Genomic DNA, 19,085 nt, shown 5'->3' with positions numbered 1-19,085 from the left:
ATCGCCTTGATCGGTTGGTCGGTGAGTAATGTCACCGTGTGCCCTTGAAAGTAAGGCCGGAGTCTCCGAGCTGCAATCAACAAGGCGTAGGTCAGTTTTTCTAATTTAGTATACCTGGTCTCGGCGTCCCTCAACACGCGACTAATGTAGTAGACTGGTCGCTGGACTTTCATTTCCTCTTTAACAAGGACAGCTGCAAGGGCTGTGGGAGAGACCGCCAGGTACAAAAATAATTCCTCCTTAGGCTCGGGCTTCGCCAGTAGTGGGGGCGAGCTAAGGTAGCTTTTCAATTCTTTGAATGCCTGTTGGCATTCAGGGGTCCAACAGAAGTTCTTCGGCTGTTTGAGGGTTTGAAAGAAGGGCAGACATCGTTCGGCCGACCTCGCGACGAAGCGATTAAGAGCCGCGACTCTTCCCGTGAGGTATTGAACCTCCTTGATCGACCTTGGGGAAGTCATATTTTGGATGGCGCAAATTTTCTCCGGATTGGCCTCGATCCCGCGTCCCGACACCATGAAGCCCAGGAACTTTCCTGAGGTTACCCCAAAGGCGCATTTGGTCGGGTTCAGCTTCATTCTATACTTTCGAAGAGCGCCAAAGGTTTCCTCGAGGTCGGCTACATGATTTCCGGAAGACCTGCTTTTCACGAGCATATCGTCCACATAAACCTCCATGTTTCGGCCGATCTGCTCCTTGAAGATCTTGTTCACCAGTCGTTGATAGGTTGCACCCGCGTTCTTGAGGCCGAACGGCATAACCCTGTAGTAGTAAAGGCCGCGATTAGTGATAAAAGCGGTCTTTTCTTCATCTTCCGATGCCATTCTAATCTGGTTATAGCCGGAGAATGCGTCCATGAAAGTGAGAAGCTCATGACCCGAGGTAGCGTCCACCAGTTGGTCGATCCGGGAAGGGGGTAGCTGTCCTTTGGGCAAGCTTTATTCAGCTTTTTGAAGTCGATACACATCCTCCACTTGCCGTTTGCTTTCTTGACCAAGACAACATTGGAGATCCACTCTGGATAATTGACCTCCTTGATGAATCCGGCCTTGAGAAGTTTATCCACTTCCTCGGCTATCGCCTTCTGCCTCTCCGGGGCATGACTCCGGATTTTTTCTTTTGTTGGCCGATGTTTAGGGTCGACCGCCAGATGATGTTCCATGACTCCTGTCTCAATCTCCGGCATATCCGCCGGGACCCATGCGAAAACGTCCGCATTCCTTCGGAGAAAATCCACGAGATGCGTCCGCACCTCCTCCTCCAGGTTGGAGCCAATTAACACCACATGCTCCGCATTCCCATCATTCAAAGGAATGGTATTAGGTCCTCGATCGGGCCGCCCCTCTCTTCAGTGAGGTCGTCGCGCGCATCCAACCCGTCGACTGGACAGAGGTCCGCTTGATCGCTTCTTTGCAGGGCAATATTGTAGCAGTGCCTGGCCAGCGCTTGGTCTCCCCGAACTTCTCCAATCCCCTTGTCAGTGGGGAACTTCAACTTCAAATGGTAGGTTGAAACAACGGCTCTAAGGGCATTGAGGCAGGGTCGGCCAAGAATTGCATTGTAGGCAGACGGCGCCTTTACCACCAGGAAATTTACCAGGGCTCTGGACTGCTTTGGATGCTGACCCGCGGTCACAGTTAGAGCTATCATTCCTTCCGTCGGAACGGCGTCACCAGTAAACCCTATCAAGGGGAGCACATCGGCCTTAGATGACCGCCAAGAGTGGCCATTCTCGAATAGGCACTGTAGAATAAGATGTCGGTCGAACTTCCGTTATCGACGAGAATGCGACGGACGTCATAATTTGCTATGTTCAAGGAAACTACGACCGCGTCGTTATGAGGGAATTGGACTCCCTGGGCGTCTTCTTCAGTGAAGGCTATGGGCTCTTCGACTTTTTGCCGCTTGAGGGGTGCAGCTGCCTCCAGCCGGGATTCTCCGAGATGACGTTGACAGAATCCGGCGAAGGCCGGTCCTCCGGCCACCCTTTATCAGCAACCATAGCCGGAGGTAGTGTGCAAAAACCTCACGGGAGGGCATCGGATGGGGAAAAGAGGATTGGATGCCGGAAAAGATGGCCGGAAGTGGGTCCGTTGAGCGCTCCTTCAAGAACAAGGGTGCTGCGAAGACACAGCCCCTTCCTCTAGCGCCAATCCTGTTGGTGCAAAAATCCACCTGCGCCGGAGAAGCTGGAGTTGAGGAAGCCCGGTCGCCGCCGGGACCTGCAAGGAAAGTCTAAACCAGAGGTGGGGTTGCTCCGGCAAGACCCTCCGACGCTCAAGTCAGTTCTCTGCCTCAACAAGAATGGAGTGCTCGAACGGAGAGTTTAGCAGAGTTTTGGGATAAGGCAAAAGAGCTTAAAGAATAACGTATCTGAGTCCCCCTTTTATAGGCGGGGGAGGCAACGGACTGATGGCGACGTTTGTAACCGCCTGGTAGTGGGCCGCCCATGGTCAGGAAAATTGATTGCGGAAGATAGTGGGGTAGACCCGTGGCCATCGCCCCAGCCCGCCACGTAGGGCCTACTGCAGGTAGTGGAGCGGCGTCCGTTGCTGCTAGTTGTCAGCGAGTAGTGGGATCGTGCAGCACCTGCCGCAGGGAGCGGAGCAGCATCATAGCTATTGACACAGCCTGTCAGAGAGTAGTGGGATCGTGCAGCACCTGTCGCAGGGGAGGTGGAGCCGCGCGGAATCCGCTACAGGAAGTGGAACGGGATCTTGGCAGTTATTGTTATCCGCCAAGGGACGCGGATCTGTTGATCAAGGCTCGGCAGCGGTCGGAGTTCGGCCTTTGCAGGAGTCCGGGAGGAGTCCCCCCCTCGGTTGAGGTCGTGGGTGGGGTTCGGCCCCCCGCGGCTGATGCTGAGGTCGGGCCTTGGCTCCCGTAGGAGTCCGGACGGAGTCGTCCTGCTGCCGATGGAGGAGCCCGGCTCCCGTAGGAGTCCGGGCGGAGCCGTGCTGATGTCGACTGTGGAGCCCGGCTCCCGTAGGAGTCCGGACGGAGCCGTACTGCTGTTGGAGGAGGAGCCCGGCTCCCGTAGGAGTCCGGGCGGAGTCGTGCTGATGTCGACCGTGGAGCCCGGCTCCCGTAGGAGTCCGGGTGGAGCCGTACTGCTGTTGAGGGAGGAGCCCGGCTCCCGTAGGAGTCCGGGCGGAGCCGTGCTGATGTCGACCGTGGAGCCCGGCTCCCGTAGGAGTCCGGGTGGAGCCGTACTGCTGTTGAGGGAGGAGCCCGGCTCCCGTAGGAGTCCGGGCGGAGTCGTGCTGATGTCGACCGTGGAGCCCGGCTCCCGTAGGAGTCCGGGTGGAGCCGTACTGCTGTTGAGGGAGGAGCCGGCTCCCGTAGGAGTCCGGGCGGAGCCGTGCTGATGTCGACCGTGGAGCCCGGCTCCGTAGGAGTCCGGCGGAGCCGTACTGCTGTCGAATTCGGCTGCGGGTACTTTATACCCAACAGAGGCCATTAGAGGTGAAAGGGAATGGTGGGATAGTTTGAAATGGCAGAACGACAACAGCAAGTCCCGTTTTCAAAAAAAATTTAAAACCATCTAAGTGTTCAGATTGCCATAGATATTGAGAAGATTAGGAGCATTAGACGTCATTAGAGGTGAAAGGGAATGGTGGGATTGTTTGGCATGGCAGAACGACCGCAGCAAGTCCCATTTTCAAAACAAATTTGAAAACATCTCAGTTTCCGGATTGATATAATCACCTGCATATTAAACGATGAAAGGTGAAGTCATTATCACCTTGCTGGAATTTATTTGTCTCCTTCCTTCCTTCCTTCGTTTATTTATCTTTTTTTTGTTACATCTTGGCTGTTACATACTGCATAATAAAAACTACTAGTGTCATCCAATCTACATGGGTCAGCTATGCAGATCCTATATTATTTGTACCTGCATGATGGGTTTACTTTCTTGTTCCACCATGCAGGAGTGAACATGATCTACATGCATGAACAGACCCAAAAACAAGAAATGAATCAACCTTCTATCATTCACTATAAGACAGGTTCTCGTCTCCTTTTAGTTATTTTTATAGTGATGATTTGTACCCATTGTATTGCAGTTTTACTATATCATTTTATAAAATAGAAGACTTGGAGTTGTTGACCAAGTAGTAATTTCTGCAATCAGAACTGTTTTGCCCATTCTAGGTTTTCACTTTATATGCATCCAGGTTGAGTTCGAACTTGGGAAGCATTGTATTAGACTAATATAGCTGCACATAGCCATGTTCACATTTACAGCAACGTGGGCAAAGCCAACTTCGCAAGAATGCATGGTTTCAGTTCAAAGAAGCATCATATTTTCACGTCACTGACAATAGTATTTGCATAAGCTATCCTCCAGGCCCATAAACATTCTAAGGTATCCACAACTATGGATTCATTAAAACAAAAAGTTTTGCCCAGGACATTTCACTTTTTTGACACCTGAACCAAAGCCGATATACTTAAAATGGGTAGGCACATGCACAGGTCATATTTCAGCTCTATATGGAGCCCAATTTTATTTAAGCACATGTTTTAAGTCAAAAAACATTATATTAGAGTTGTCACCGATTATAATTTGATGCTTCTGTAGCTATTAGTTATGCAAGAAAAAAAAAATCATGTTATTAGCTGAAATTTTTAAAATATGCCATGTTTATATTTGTATTTTGATTTAATTTTAATATTAACAGTTCAGAAACCAACATTAAATGATTCTTCTAAATTAGTTTTTGATTTTGTTTTGTTTTCCCTTCTTTTAGTTTCGGGTTTCATTCTGACCATGATTGTCCAAATTCAAGCAGAATATTTAGGTTTATTGGCCTATGGTTGGGGAACAGCCCTACATCCCTTTTCTCAGCCCTCAGCCACCCCCCTCTCCTAATTCCCATGTCCTCCTCCCTGTCCTTATCCTCTCCCCCATCCTCTCCTACACATCTTCGTCCTCGCCCTCCTCTCTCTGTGCTAGATCAACCGTCCACCCCAACTCCTCTTCCTCCTCAGCCACTCCCTACCCTAGATCTCCCAAGCGGCCTCTCTCATCTCTCCCAAGCTTCTCCATTGGTTTCTCGCCTCTCTCCAAAACTTAGGGTGCGTATGTTTTCAGCTTTGGATCAGACTTTTTTCTACTATGGTTTGATAATATACTTTAGATTAGGCTCTCTTTGAAAATTAGGGTGCTATCTTCTCTAAGTTAGCTTTCTATATCAAAATCATATTATTTATCATTTTGTATATATTATTATGTATGATCTAATTTTATTCTTGTATTGATGCAATCATCAAATCAAACTTTACTTTAGGGTTTTGTATATCATAGTTCTTTAATACTTTGCCTTGAGAAGGTCATTGTATGAAGAGAATAATTAGCATGTTGAGCATCATCTTGGTTTAATATCATGATATTTTCAGTTTTGTGTTTCTTTTTATAGTGTTGTTCTGTCTTTGTGGTTAGAAACTTGAAACAATAGAACTGTGTAACTTCATTTTAAGGAACTATTAATATTTCAATCTCAAGGTAGTTTCTCATGGATAGACAGCAATGTTTTATCTTTACCTAATTTGCTGAAAAACTTGATTGCAATTGCTGTCATTATGACTGTTGAGTTGTTGACTATGAAAGGTATCAATAATGCAAAATTATGTTGTTATATGTCAATGAGGTCCGCTGGTTGTGTTTGCAAACTAGAAATTATGAAACTCACTTTCAATCATCAATTTCAGTAATGCTAGTTTCTACATGCATTACAATTTACAAATGGTTTCAGCAATATCAGTTTCCTGATTGTCATGTTTTACCATGATGCAAGTAGAAAAAATTAGTCCCTCAACTAATAATGTTTAGCTAATCTGAAGATGTTCAACTTTGAAAATATATGATAAATAAAAATCATCATTACACAAGAAAATATGCTCAATATTCTGCTTTTCCCATTATATTTATTCATTCTTTCATATCTACATCCTACAAATTATTTTAGATGTCTACATACTGTCGTACAATAAAACATGGTGTCCAGTTCATCTAGGTTCTTCCTTCTTTTTTCTTTTTTTCCCTTTTTAATATGTGGTTCCATTCACAAATGCCTTTACTAGTACTGTTAAGGAATCTATAATACATCAAGAGAAAACAGAAAATGAATAACTGAAGTACGTATTTGTAGAAGAACTTTATTAGTCTGGCCAATTTTAGTTTCTTCGCATAGATAAATTACGGTTTAACTGCATTTTATGTATGCAAAGAAACTAAAATTGGCCAACAGTCATTTGGCATGTTTAAAAAAATATACTGCTATTTTTGTCAAGCCACAGAAAATTCCCATAAAACATTCACCATAAAGATTTTATATTTCTATTACTTTTGCTTTTGTACTTAAATTTCTGTTAATTATCTGTCCAACGGTTATTACAGGCAAAAATTTTATGAATGATCTGAGTTTTTTGATGAGTTTAAACTGATTTGTATGATGGTTATTATAGGCTATAATTTTGATGATCTGAGTTTTTTGATGATCTTGAATTTTATCTGTCTTATGGTTATTGATTCCATTCCTCACCTGAAAAAGACAAACCATGAACATTCTGATTGATGGATAGCTAGTCCTTAATAAACTGGAATATGACTGTCAATGCACTTTTTAGCAGCTTTTTTCAGATAATCTTATTGTGACCTTCCATGTAGCTAATTGCCATACATGCCCTTTCGATAGGATGAGAACAGGGTGTGTGCTGATCTTGGAACACTTTAAAGGAGATTGTGGAAGCTGGCTACACCATATTGGTCATCAGAGGACAAAGTCCAAGCTAGGCTAAGGCTTGTTGGTAGTTATGCTCATCCTGGTAGTTGTGCTCATTGGGTTTTTTTCTTTTTGAATCATCATAGTTATCATGTGAACATAGCTATGCGCTTTCGTTTAGTTTTTATCATGTAGATTTCAAGTGTGCTCCTGATATTAATATGTATATAGACAAGTAATGTTTGCATATCAACTTGCTTGACATATGCAGCACACATGTTAAAAAAACAATCATCATAGATTGTTTAGGATGATGTATGATTCTAGCTACTATAGACTGTATGAAATTATATTCACCTGTTTAACATAAATTAATGCAAAGCAATTCATCTGTTATTGTATTTAAAATTTTTATCAATTGAAATTGAATTAATTTGTGTAGGTTAGGAGTATCATTCCTCAAAAACATTTACGAGATGTATAGTTTCAGCATTTCTGGGCTGGATCCTCTTCCAATCAGTCCCATAAGCTCTAGCAGTTCTAGGCTGATCCTTCGATACTCCCACAATCTCAGCAACCTTGGATAGGAATTTGTTATCATCTGTGCAGCAGCTTGAGCCAAAGTATGAGCTTCTTGATGATGATGAAGATGAGGAGGTTGTTGTGGATGACTTATAGATTCAGGATAATTTAATAAATTTTATTTCAAATTTATTTTATTTTGTATGATGTATATTTTATATTTTTTAATTACTTTCATCTTTTTGTATTTGTTTTGTAAATGATCAGAGGAGAGGGAAGACTAGATGAGACCCACATGAGCTAGGGATGTGTGGCAGCTTCGTGAGGGTGAGAGGATCGTTATTACATGCAATAACTCGGGGTTGATAGTTAGGAGGCCGAAAAGTTTTCCAGCAAGTTTTCTAGAATCAATAGCTCGAAAGAGGTATATATGTCTAATTAACTATCTATGATGGAATGATATATTTTCTTCTTATAAAGTTGAGCTTTTACGAGTTGTTGAGATCCAAAAATATACTTGATATTGTATCTTAACTATCTAATAATTATAAGTACTTAATTCTAATATTTGTAACTTTCTTTACTTTCTTGAAGAGCAAGTTTCTGCTCCCTTCAGAGAGCCATAATTGGATAGTAAAATTTCTCAATTGAAAATGGAAAGAATATAAGATGAAGGTAAAGAAAGACTATAAGAAGGAAGGTATGATGGTGGAGGACATTGCTCATACAAAAGCACATAACTCTGCCACCTTTCTCCATTACAGTGGATTTACAGTCGTTCGATATCTTGATCCAGTAAGTCTAGGCATAGGCCAACATCATGCAGTGGCTCCAGCAAGCAATGGAGCAGCATCACCCTTCGAAGCCGACACTTTAGATGGCTTCTTTTTGGCATAATCGCCGATCTTACCTCAAAGTTCGGGATCAGGCCCCGGACAAGCCCTCCACTCAAATCCCGCTTATGCTTCTGGCTGATCGCCTTCTCATCAGAGCTTCAGGAAGAAAGACTAGAGATGGCGACCTCCTGCCTCCTCCGACAGCAGCTCGACTCCAGGTCTTGATTCCTCGGATATGGAATGGAAAGAACTTGAGGATGCCATATCAATAAGCTATGTATCTATTGATCGTATCAAAAAAATTTGAGCTTTTATACAAGTTTTTTGTTAAAACAATGAAGTGAAGAGCCCAACTAAAGTTAGCCGTATCCGACTATAATGAAATCATCAAAAGCAATTGAAAACATCAAGAAGACATCCAAAACATAACCTCGAGACAACTAGATTAAGCCTCACGCCATATGGCTACTTGACGCTCCTCGTCAAGTCAAGCAAAGGCTGAGGCTGATGATGATGAGACTAATCCTCTAAGGATCCCATATGGCTATCTAACACATCCACGGACAAATTGAGTGGAGGTTGAAGACAACGACGATGGGACTAACCCTCCGAATACCTCACATAGCCATCTGACACTCGTCGTCTATGGATAAGTCGATCAAAAATTGAGGACAACAATAATGGGGCTAACTCTCTGAGGAATCTAAATAGCCACCTAACACTCCTCGTTCATAGATGAGCCGAGTAGAGGTCGAAGACGACGATAACAAGACTAACCCTCTGAGGATCCTACATGGCCACCTGACATTTCTCATCCACAAATAAGTCGAGTGGAAGCCTAGGACGACGACAATGAGGCTAACCCTCCGAGGACCCCACATGTCATCTGGCGCCCCTCGACCCTGGACGAGTCAAATGGAGGCCAAGGATGACGACGGTGAGACTAACCCTTTGGAGACTCCATATGGTTATCTGACGCTCCTCATCCATGGATGACTCGAGTGGAGGCCTAGAACGATGATATTAACTTAGCAAAATTTACTACCAAGATTCAAGCTAATCCTCTGGGACCCCTCATGGCTACATGGTGCTCCTCATCCATGGATGAGTCAAGTAGAGGACTAGGATAATGATATTGAGTTGATAAGATTTACTACCAAGATTCAACTTCTGATCTACTTTTGATATTTCAAATTCTAATCTATTTTGGATATTTCAACTTTTAATCTTTAGATATTTCACTTTTGATCTACTTTGTATATTTTGCTTATGATCTACTTCGAATATTTCAACTTATGATGGACTACTTTTTTTTCTGAAGCAGTAAAACCACTTCGGACTCAAAAGTAGGAGACAAGTGCAGTGGAGGTTATCCGCCTTTCAATCCGATTTTTTTCTCAAATTATGATCAAACACTCACCGATGACTCATCAAGACTACCATGGAGAGCCAAAAAGTTGAATGACTTCATGCCATCGACATCTGTCTGAATTCTGACTCGGACAACTACCAACTCCAAGATTGAGATCCAACCAACGATAGAAAACAAAGCCTAATGACCTGCACAGACATTAACACATCCAAAGTAAAGCCTCGGCTTTGTGCCGATCTCAAACTACCGGCCTACTCAACCACATGGACAATTCTTGAAATCTTCCAGTAGCTTTCAGAACGTGGATATGATCCATAGCTGACATCCATGATTAACAACCCTAATTCATGGATTAGTTGATGGATTTTCTATTCTAATGGCTTGTCGATTAAAATCTAGCAACTTAGGGATTAGAGACCAAACGACCTATCGGACTCCAACGTAACAGCCTACGGCTCCACCTCTGTATAAAGAGGAGACAAGATGACCTCCAGATAAGCTCTATTCAAGAGAACACCGAGTATATTCTCACCTATTTTCTTTCTCTTTCTTTCCTCTATTGTTCTCAAACTCCGACTGATTTAAGTATCAGAGGATCCTCTGCCAGAAGAACTCCGACAAGAGTGAACTTCTTGTGCAGATTTTTTTCTTTGGCATTCCGATCATTGGATAGTGTTTAACCCCAGTCACATCCACATTCAACCATAGTCTTATAGCAACCCCTAATATGTTCTTTGAGCCACTTTTTCTACATCCCATAATAATTTCAGCAGCAACAACTATTACCTAATCAAAGATATTGCTACTCAAAACACTTCCAACTTCTCAAGAAAATATTCAAGCCCCAAAAGCCAATTTGCAATCTGAGTTTGTTTCTGAGTGTAATAATGTTTGAGCATCTAAGTTTATTCCCGTATGTAATGACATTTAGGCATCTAAATTTATTTCTGTATGTAATAAGATTTAAGCATCTTTCTATGTAGAATTCAATAACCTTTCTCTTGGTGGGGAAAGATGAAACTAAAAAAGAAAAGTCTAGTGCACACATAAGTCTTCAATAAAATGACTACAAAACATCTAATGGCATCGCAGAACCATTAGGTGATTGTTAGCAAATAATGTGACAGATATTCATAGAAGCTAAAATTGAACTGCTTTCATTTAAAAAGAACAATGTAATGGATATTAAGAATAAATGTCACAGGTGAACATCTAAATTTGACTAGAGAATGCAGGACATGACCATAATCTTAGAGGTCACCAACTACGTACCAACACTGGCTAATGCAGCAAGGGTTCCTAACAAAGGAGTATCATATATATGTAAAAAAACTAAAATGGAAAAAAGGCATTTCCTTTTAAATAGAACAACATCTGATTAGATTCCAAAGTATCAAAACAACAAGATGCTAACTGTGCCATAGTTCATGTTACATAAATTGTCACGGTGTGAAAATGGATTTACCTATGAGACTCAAGGTAAGGAAGGCATCCTCAAGTCCTTTTCTTTTAATAGTTCCTCCACCCACGTTCCACGAGTTTCTCAACATCCAGTCCAAAACATTAAAGGGCCCATCCACCACCCCCTTCCAATGCTCGAGAGCCAGGTCAAGCTCCCCAAGCCCACAAAGGCTACGGATCAACAAACCAAAGGCCCTTTATTGGATGTGCAATCACTCTTCATCAAAAATCCAGCAAAGAAGCTTATCTTGTGGTATAATCAAGCAGAACTATAGATGATCAAGCCCGCAATGGCTAGGGATCAGTGCAGCAAGGGTCCTTTACTAGCAGTGCCATTACTCATGATCGAAAAAAACTAGCAAAGAAGCTGATCTTGTGTATAAGCAAGCTGAGTAACAGACTATTAACATTTGCTTCTATCTTATTGTCTGGATCATGTCAATGGATCAACAGATTAGTGGATTACATCAGCAAATCAAATCAAAAGTTGACCTAATGTATTTTAATCATTTATTCCTTAGAAAAAATTCAGCTTCTCTCTTCATCATAAACTTGACAATAATCTTTATGTATAATGTAACATGAAAATGCATGGAGCAGCATAATTTGTAATTTCAGTACAAGATATATACTTCAAGCAGTTTGACATTCAATAAGAATGTGTTCCTTTCTTTTTTCCTTGATATTTTCAGCCATGACAAGAAGTATCAGACTAAAGATAAGCATAAAAGAAGACAGCTTCTTCTTACTGATTTTGAAAAAGACTTGGGCTCTTTAAAGCCAACATATTTACAATTTGAGTTTGATTCCTCATAGGGTATGGGTTGTTTTCTTTGTGGTCTGAAGCAACATTTCTTTTGATGAAAGACCAATAGAAAAAAAAGGGATAGATAACTATGACATACCTTAGTTTAGGCATTGATAGAACTCGAACAGATTCCAACAGAGCATCTTGGAATTCCTTCCTTGAGTAGAGTTTTCAAACAATGTCAAAGATGTTCATTGTAACTATGAAACAAAAAGCTTTTATCTAAAGAAAAATAGATGGCAGAAATATAGAGATAATTAAACAGACTTAAGTTGAGAGAAGCTCTAAACTAAAATATAGTAAAAGCAACCTCAATGATCACCAATTAAATACCAACACACGAATGCAAGTAAGATTGCCAAAAATGGACCATCATATGCTTGTTAAAATGAAAAAAAAAAGATTTTTTTAATAAAAAGATATCTGATTAGGCTCCAAGCATCAAAACAGCAAACCAACTGCCTCATAATTTACAGAGCGTGAATTACAACAATAAAAAGGATTTATCTATGAGACGACGATAAAGGTATCCTCAGGTCTTGTGAATAATAATTCATTTATCCAAGCTCCACCAGCTTCCAGGCTCCTCCAATTTAGACATCCAAATCGGCCCATCCACCCCCTCTGCAATACTGCTGCATCCATAATAAACTGGCAGCATTCTATCATTACTAGAATGGAGAGTCATTTTGAGCTTCCCAACCTTACAAAGGCTGAGGATCATAGTTTCAAAGGTTCCCCTATTGGGCACATGATCATTTCTTGTCAAATCCAAGTACAACCTCTTGGCCTCCTCCAAGTTCCTATCTTGGCAAAACCCTTTGATCAAAGCACTAAAGGAGAGTGTATCGGGCTTTAGTCCAACCCATCTCAATTCATAAATGAGCTCTGCCACATTTGAAGTCTACCCTTTCGAAACCTGAAATCTTTATATCTGGCAAGATATTTTCTCACCCATTGAAGTCCAAATCTTTTCAGCATCAAAGGATCACTTTTTTCAATAGAAACCATGAAAAAGAGTATTGAAGGAGATCAAATCATGGGCGACATAATTCTTCTCCATGAGGCTCAAAACATCAAATGCCGCATCAAGATTGACCCTTTTGCAGAGGACGTGGATAAGGATGTTCTAGAAAAAGAGGCCAAAGACTATGGATGGTTCAGTAGAGGGAATCTGCCAGAAGGCAATAGCACCCAATTGGAGTCATGGTCATAATTTGTAAGTTAATCCAAAAGTCTACTTATGTGACTGAAGGGGTATTTGATCATTCACTCCTCAAACAATTTTACACTTTTTTTGGCGATAAAGTTGGAAGCTAGATCAATCTTAATTGTAAACTCAAAGATGGATGGAACAGCATAATTTGTGATTGAAGCAGTTCTTACATTTATCAAGTAGTCTGGCATTGAATAATAATATATTCTTCTAGATTTTTTTCTCTTATATTTTTTACAGGGACGACTAGCAACAGATTGAAGATAGCACTCCTGTTAGGCATACGAGAAGGCAATGCTTGTATGGTACTCCTCATAGAAATGTTAAGGCTTGGATCCTGAAATCATAATGCGTGAGTTATGTTCTAGGTGGATTTAAGTGACCTTTTCCTAGTGCGAGAGATAAAAAGCTCTAATTTCTAGATTAGATGGCCCATGGGTTGCATGCTAGTCAAGTGATTGATAGAAAAGCTACATATTTGCAATGATGGATCTTGCAATTTTTCTTAGATGATGGTTCTCAAGCAAGGTCATAGATATTCATAATGATTATAAAGTAAAAAGCTTTAGATGAAAGAAAAGAGACAATAGATAAATGGACTTAAAACAGACCAAAGTCGAAGAAAGTTTTACATTAATTTGCAAGAAACAGCGGTAACCTCTGAGAAAACCCAATGCATAGCAATACTAATTAGTACAAGTATCGTTCAGGCAGCATCATACATTTGTTAAAATGACCAAAATTTTTTGTCCTCCTATAAAACAATATCTGATTGAATTCTTCCTTGCAGAGCATCAAAATAGGAGGACACCAACTGCCTCATAATTCATAGAACATGAATTACAACAATTGGAATTTGTATTTACCTAAGAAACTCAAGATGATGAAGGCATTCTCAGGTCCTTCGTGAATATTCGCCCAAACTCTACAAGCTTCTTAGCCTTCTCCACTCTCGACAACTTAACCAGCCCATCGACCACCTCCTGCAACACTGATGCATCAACAACACAGCGGCAACTCATACAATCATTACAACACTTGAGAGCCAGGTCGAGATCTCCAGCCTTGTAAAAACTAGGGATTAGTGTCTCGAAGGTCTCCCTTTTAGGAGATATCTGGCTCGATATTTTTCTCACCCAATAAAGTCCAAATTATTTTGGTATCGAAGAATCTCTTGTTTGAATAGAAACCATTCAACAGAGTGTTGAAGGAGATCAAATTTGGGGTGATTTCATTCTTCTGTATGATGCTCAGTACACCAAAGGCCACATCAAGATCGCCCATTTCACAGAGAGAGCGGATGATGATGTTGTTGGAGAAGAGATCAGAGATGATGGAGGGGTTGGCAATAAGGATCTCCTGAAAGGCCCAATGTTGGCACAGACGCTGAGGAAGGCATTGAAGGACATGATGGAGCGAGGGCAATCGAGGGCAGTGAGCTAGTTGAAGGAGGTGGCGGTGTTGGCGGGCTTGCGCGCCTTGCCATAGAGGGAGATGAGGCGGAGGGCAAAGCCCTTGTTATCGATGTCGGTAGGGCAAAGATTCTGTTCCTTGAGGCTAGCCTCGACAATATCTGAGTGCCTTAGGGTGGGTGCTGGGGTGGCGGGGGCAAGGTGGTGGATGGCGATCTCATAGATGCAGTGCTTGCAGCGGATGCTGTAGGACTCGAAGGACTTTTTGAAGGTGGGCACGAGCTTGGCAGGGTTATGCTCTCGAAAGAGATAATTGATGGTGGTCTTGAGGCACTTTAAGTAGGAATTAGGGTTAGGGTTTTTGGAGGAGGAGAAGAGGCGGGAGAGATATTAGGGAACGCGGAGGCAGCGAGCAGACATCTTTTTCAGCCATCTAGTTGGGACTCAGAAGAGAGCAAAGGGGAGGGTTTAACTGAGGTTTTGTGTTCGTTGGAGAATTGGTCCGACCCAGATCGCAGACTGGTGGACTTAAAACGAGACAATTACTCGCGATTGATTTTTACCTTTCACTAGTTATGTATGAATGAATGGTGGTACGAGTGATCTGATTTGGATCAGTTTATGATGAATCTTTTGATATGAATTAATTTTTTAAAATTAAAATCAAAATCAAATAGATTATATGAAAAATTAGTTTAAATTGATTCAACAAAATAATACAATTTGATTCGATTTATCAGATTGTCGGTCACTCAACTTTTATTAGATGAATAATTTATAGAATAAATTAAATAGATTGCTATTTTAAGTTCTAACCATAATAAATAAACAGCACATAGGATATGCTAAATAGATAACTTATGAATGAACTAAATGGGCTAAATAAATAATTCTACGATTATCTTAGAAAAAATAGGATAACTTATGATTTATCATTCATCTGAATATAAATGTATGGATCACTTCACTTTAAATTAAATTTTTCAAAATTTAAACTGAAATCAAATCAAATTTTTCAGTTTCTCAAATGTTTAACTGAAATCAAATCAAATCTAAAAAAATCCATTCCAAATCTAATCGAATTGGTGATTGGAATCAATTTTGTAGTTTAATTAATTTAATTGCACACCCTACAAATGGAAAAAAGATGGATCTAAATATAATTAGTTATTGAAACAGAGGTAATTAAAAACTTTTATCAACCTTTTTTTTTTCTTGAGTATAGACTAATTGTATTAAGCTTGACTCCAGTCTTAACTTCTCTACCTCCTTATTGCTGTATTAGCTAGCCAGTCCACCTAGATAATAGCTTCTCACACCCACCGTAGATATTCACCAATTGCAAACTTAACATTTTGCCTAATAAATCAAGGTGGTGGGTCGCCACCACCCATTGCACATCAAAAAAACTAAAAAAGATAATGACTCCTCAATTTGTATGCGCAAGTGCGTGGTAGTCGAGTTGTTGAAGTAGAAGCTGCATATCCTGCATAAGTGGCTTAATAATCCGTGGATGCCTTCGAATGTCTTTGAGAAAATATCAACAATAATGCCTAGTTAAACCAATGTCAGCAGTCATACGTAAAGCCTCACATCAGGCTCAAGCCTCTACAAAGAGGGTGTTCTTTGTAGGAACATCACTTCATCAGATCTATTAACCCTTAAGATTATTATAGTGCCCTTATTGCTAATTTTGATTTCTTCACAATAATTAGATAGCTTACTATAATACTGTCATACTCTCAATCTGAGATTGCGAGTTCGAAGATCATTGTAACCACTGCATACTTAAGCATGCAAGGCATTTCATCATATTATCATAAAGTAACAGCAGAATAATTAATTCAATAAATTAAGTTTAAATTTAATCATCTAAATTCTAAGTTTAATATCTCAATAAGTTCAATGATATTCAAAAGATCTTACATCAAATTCAGTAGAAACTTCAAAATAAAAATATCGAGACTCTGCTTCTAATCACTCTTCTACATATATATCCGTATCATCTTAGTTTTTAAAATCTATAAAAAATAGTACCATAAGGTAATGAGCTAGACAACTCAATAAGTAATATTCATTTCAACTAGATTAAATTAGATAATAAAGTAAATAAATAATTCATAAAAAGTTAGTGTTGCTCTTTGGATTGATTTTGATGATTACAAAGCATTTGAAGGGATACTAATGATTTTCGCTTGAAAAAGACTTATTGCTTTTCAGAGACAAAATCATAATTTACCAAACTCTGATTTGAAAGCATCAAGTAATAGAACAAAAGATTTGTGATCCATTGATAAAAATTTTATAGTTTTTGGACATGTATTTTGAAAGATATTTATGATTGAAAAATTTGAGTCGACCCCATGAGTCGACTCATGGTACAATGAGCTGATTGACATGCAGATTTTTTGGCTGGCACAGTCTTGGCACAGTCTGTGAGTCGACCCCATGGGTCGACCCCTAGGCATGAGTCGACCCATGAGTCGACCTCTGCTGTTTTTAGGCCAAAAATTACAGAACCTTATTTTCTGCTATTTTTCCACAGAGGTCGACCCCATTAGTTGACCCATGAGCATGAGTCGACCCATGAGTCAACCCCTGTGATGGGAAAGTTCCGCAACAGCTAGTTTTTAATCCATTTTAAGTACTTTTAATGCTCATTTAATGTGGTCTAACAGTTCTATTTCAGTCCAGATTGTTCTCCACCATTCCTTAAAGCTATAAAAGGAACAAAAAGGTGGGAATCAAAATGAAGAGAGATTTTTGAAAAGAAGATTTCAAGCTTACTTTTCAGCCCTAAGCAAGAGCTCACTCAAAGCATTCAAGAAGCTTATAATTCAAGCTCACCAACTCCTCAAGTGCATATTCAAGTCTCCAACCACCTTGAGAAAATCAAAAAAAGCTTTCTTCTCTTTGAGTAAAGTATATTTAAAGCCTCATTCGCTCATTAAAGGAGCTTCTTTTGTATTTTCTGTGCTATTGATTGTTATACTCTATTTGAGTTATTGTTTTTGTTTTGGAAGGGTTCCAAAACAAGGGAAGGTTGATCCGAACCTTGAATCGGAGTGTATTGGATTGGCTTGTACCCGAGAAATAAGTATACTAGTTTGGGATAGCTAGAGTCGGAGTTTCCGACAAGTGTATTCAGGTTGAATATAAGTTAGTAGATTGAAATTTCCAAGTAGAAACTTGGGGAGTGGATGTAGGTGCAAGGTTGGCACCAAACCACTATAAATCCTTTTGTTTGTGTTGTGCCTAATTGCTCTTCTTTAAAACTTCTTTATTCTCTTGCATTCTTGTATTTAACCATTAGCCTTGAATCAACTATACTCTCCTTATTTATTTAGCTATTGATAAACATTTTTCAAAAGACATAAGTTAAGTTTAAAATTTTTAGAAACCCAATTCACCCTCCCTCTTGGGTTGCATAGCTGGGCAACAAGTGGTATCAGAGCCCGGTGCTCTAGCCCTACTTTGATCTAACCAATCAAAGAGCTAAAGATCTATGGCAACTCAAGTTGGCACTTCTCTAGCCGAGGGGCAGTCCACTAACCGATCTCCACTTTTCAATGGGTCCAATTATACCTATTGAAAAACTCGGATGAAAATTTTCATTCAAGCACTCGACTATGATATGTGGAGTATCATAGTAAACGACCCTCACGTACCCACTAAAATTATTGATGGTGTGGAATCAACCAAACTCAAAAAAGAGTGGATGAGGTTGATAAGAAAATGGTCCAACTAAATGCTAAAGCTATGAATGTTCTATATTGTGCTCTTGATGCTAATGAATTTAATCGTATTTCAACTTGCTTGTCTGCTAAAGAAATATGGAATAGATTAGAAGTAACTCATGAAGGAACTAATCAAGTAAAGGAGTCCAAAATTAACATGCTCGTGCATAAATATGAATTGTTTAAAATGGAGCATGATGAGTCTATAACTGAAATATTTACTCACTTTACTGATATTATAAATGGTTTAAAGAGTCTTGGTAAGTCCTATTCTGACAGTGAGCTTGTAAGAAAGATTCTCAGGTCCTTACCAAGAACTTGAGAAGCCAAAGTGACCGCCATCCAAGAAGCCAAAGATTTGAACATTCTATCCTTGGAAGAGCTTCTTGGATCATTGATGACACATGAGCTGAGTATAAAACAATATCAAGAGGAAGAAGTCAAAAAGAAGAGAATAATCGCCCTCAAATCCACAGCTCAACCAGATGAAGAAACTGATGACATCGATAATGAAGAGCAGGATGAAGAGATGGCACTCATTACCAGAAGGTTCAAAAAGTTTTTGAGAAAAAAAAAATAAGGAATGAGGAAGAGGCCACTCACAAAAGGGGAACAGAGCAAAGAAAAGGATAAAGACCAACCCCTTATCTGCTATGAATGCAAGAAACAGGGACACTTCAAGTCCGAATGCCCACAACTGAAGAAGGGTCCCAAGAAGTACAAGAAGAAGGCCATGATGACCACTTGGAGTGGGAGTGATGACTCAAGCTCCGAAGAGGAAAACTCAACTGAACAAGCCAACTTGTGCCTTATGGCACATGAAAATGAGGTAAACTCCGAAACTCCTAGTGACTTTATATTTGAAGAACTTCATGAAACTTTTTATGATTTAATTGATGAACTAAAGAAACTAGGGATAAAGAACAAAGATCTAAAATCAAAAAATTAATCTTTACTGAAACAAAATGAAAGTATTTTAATTGAAAAATCCACCCT

General features: G+C 40.2%; 1 long non-coding RNA gene and 1 pseudogene across 4 annotated transcripts; one reads left to right on the top strand and one right to left on the bottom strand.

The window, feature by feature from the left end:
* The first annotated feature begins 4,360 nt into the window (after nt 1-4,360).
* Nucleotides 4,361-10,396, top strand: LOC105046946 (uncharacterized). Of its 4 annotated transcripts, none has more exons than XR_012142097.1 (5): nt 4,776-5,079; nt 6,699-6,828; nt 7,168-7,382; nt 7,515-7,671; nt 9,408-10,396. It is a non-coding gene; the product is annotated as an uncharacterized lncRNA (long non-coding RNA). The 4 variants fall into 4 exon arrangements; XR_012142096.1 differs by lacking the exon at nt 9,408-10,396 and adding an exon at nt 7,842-9,381; XR_832359.4 differs by lacking the exon at nt 9,408-10,396 and having other exon boundaries at nt 4,781-5,079; nt 7,515-7,814.
* Nucleotides 10,397-10,964: 568 nt separating this feature from the next.
* On the bottom strand, nt 10,965-14,939 carry LOC105046961 (pentatricopeptide repeat-containing protein At1g80150, mitochondrial-like; annotated as a pseudogene).
* Between the last annotated feature and the right edge of the window lie 4,146 nt (nt 14,940-19,085).

The sequence above is a fragment of the Elaeis guineensis genome, chromosome 6 (assembly GCF_000442705.2).
Source record: "Elaeis guineensis isolate ETL-2024a chromosome 6, EG11, whole genome shotgun sequence".
Classification (NCBI taxonomy): domain Eukaryota; kingdom Viridiplantae; phylum Streptophyta; class Magnoliopsida; order Arecales; family Arecaceae; genus Elaeis; species Elaeis guineensis.
The sequence above is the reverse complement of the archived record's forward strand: the minus strand, read 5'-3'. Positions and strand labels throughout refer to the sequence as shown.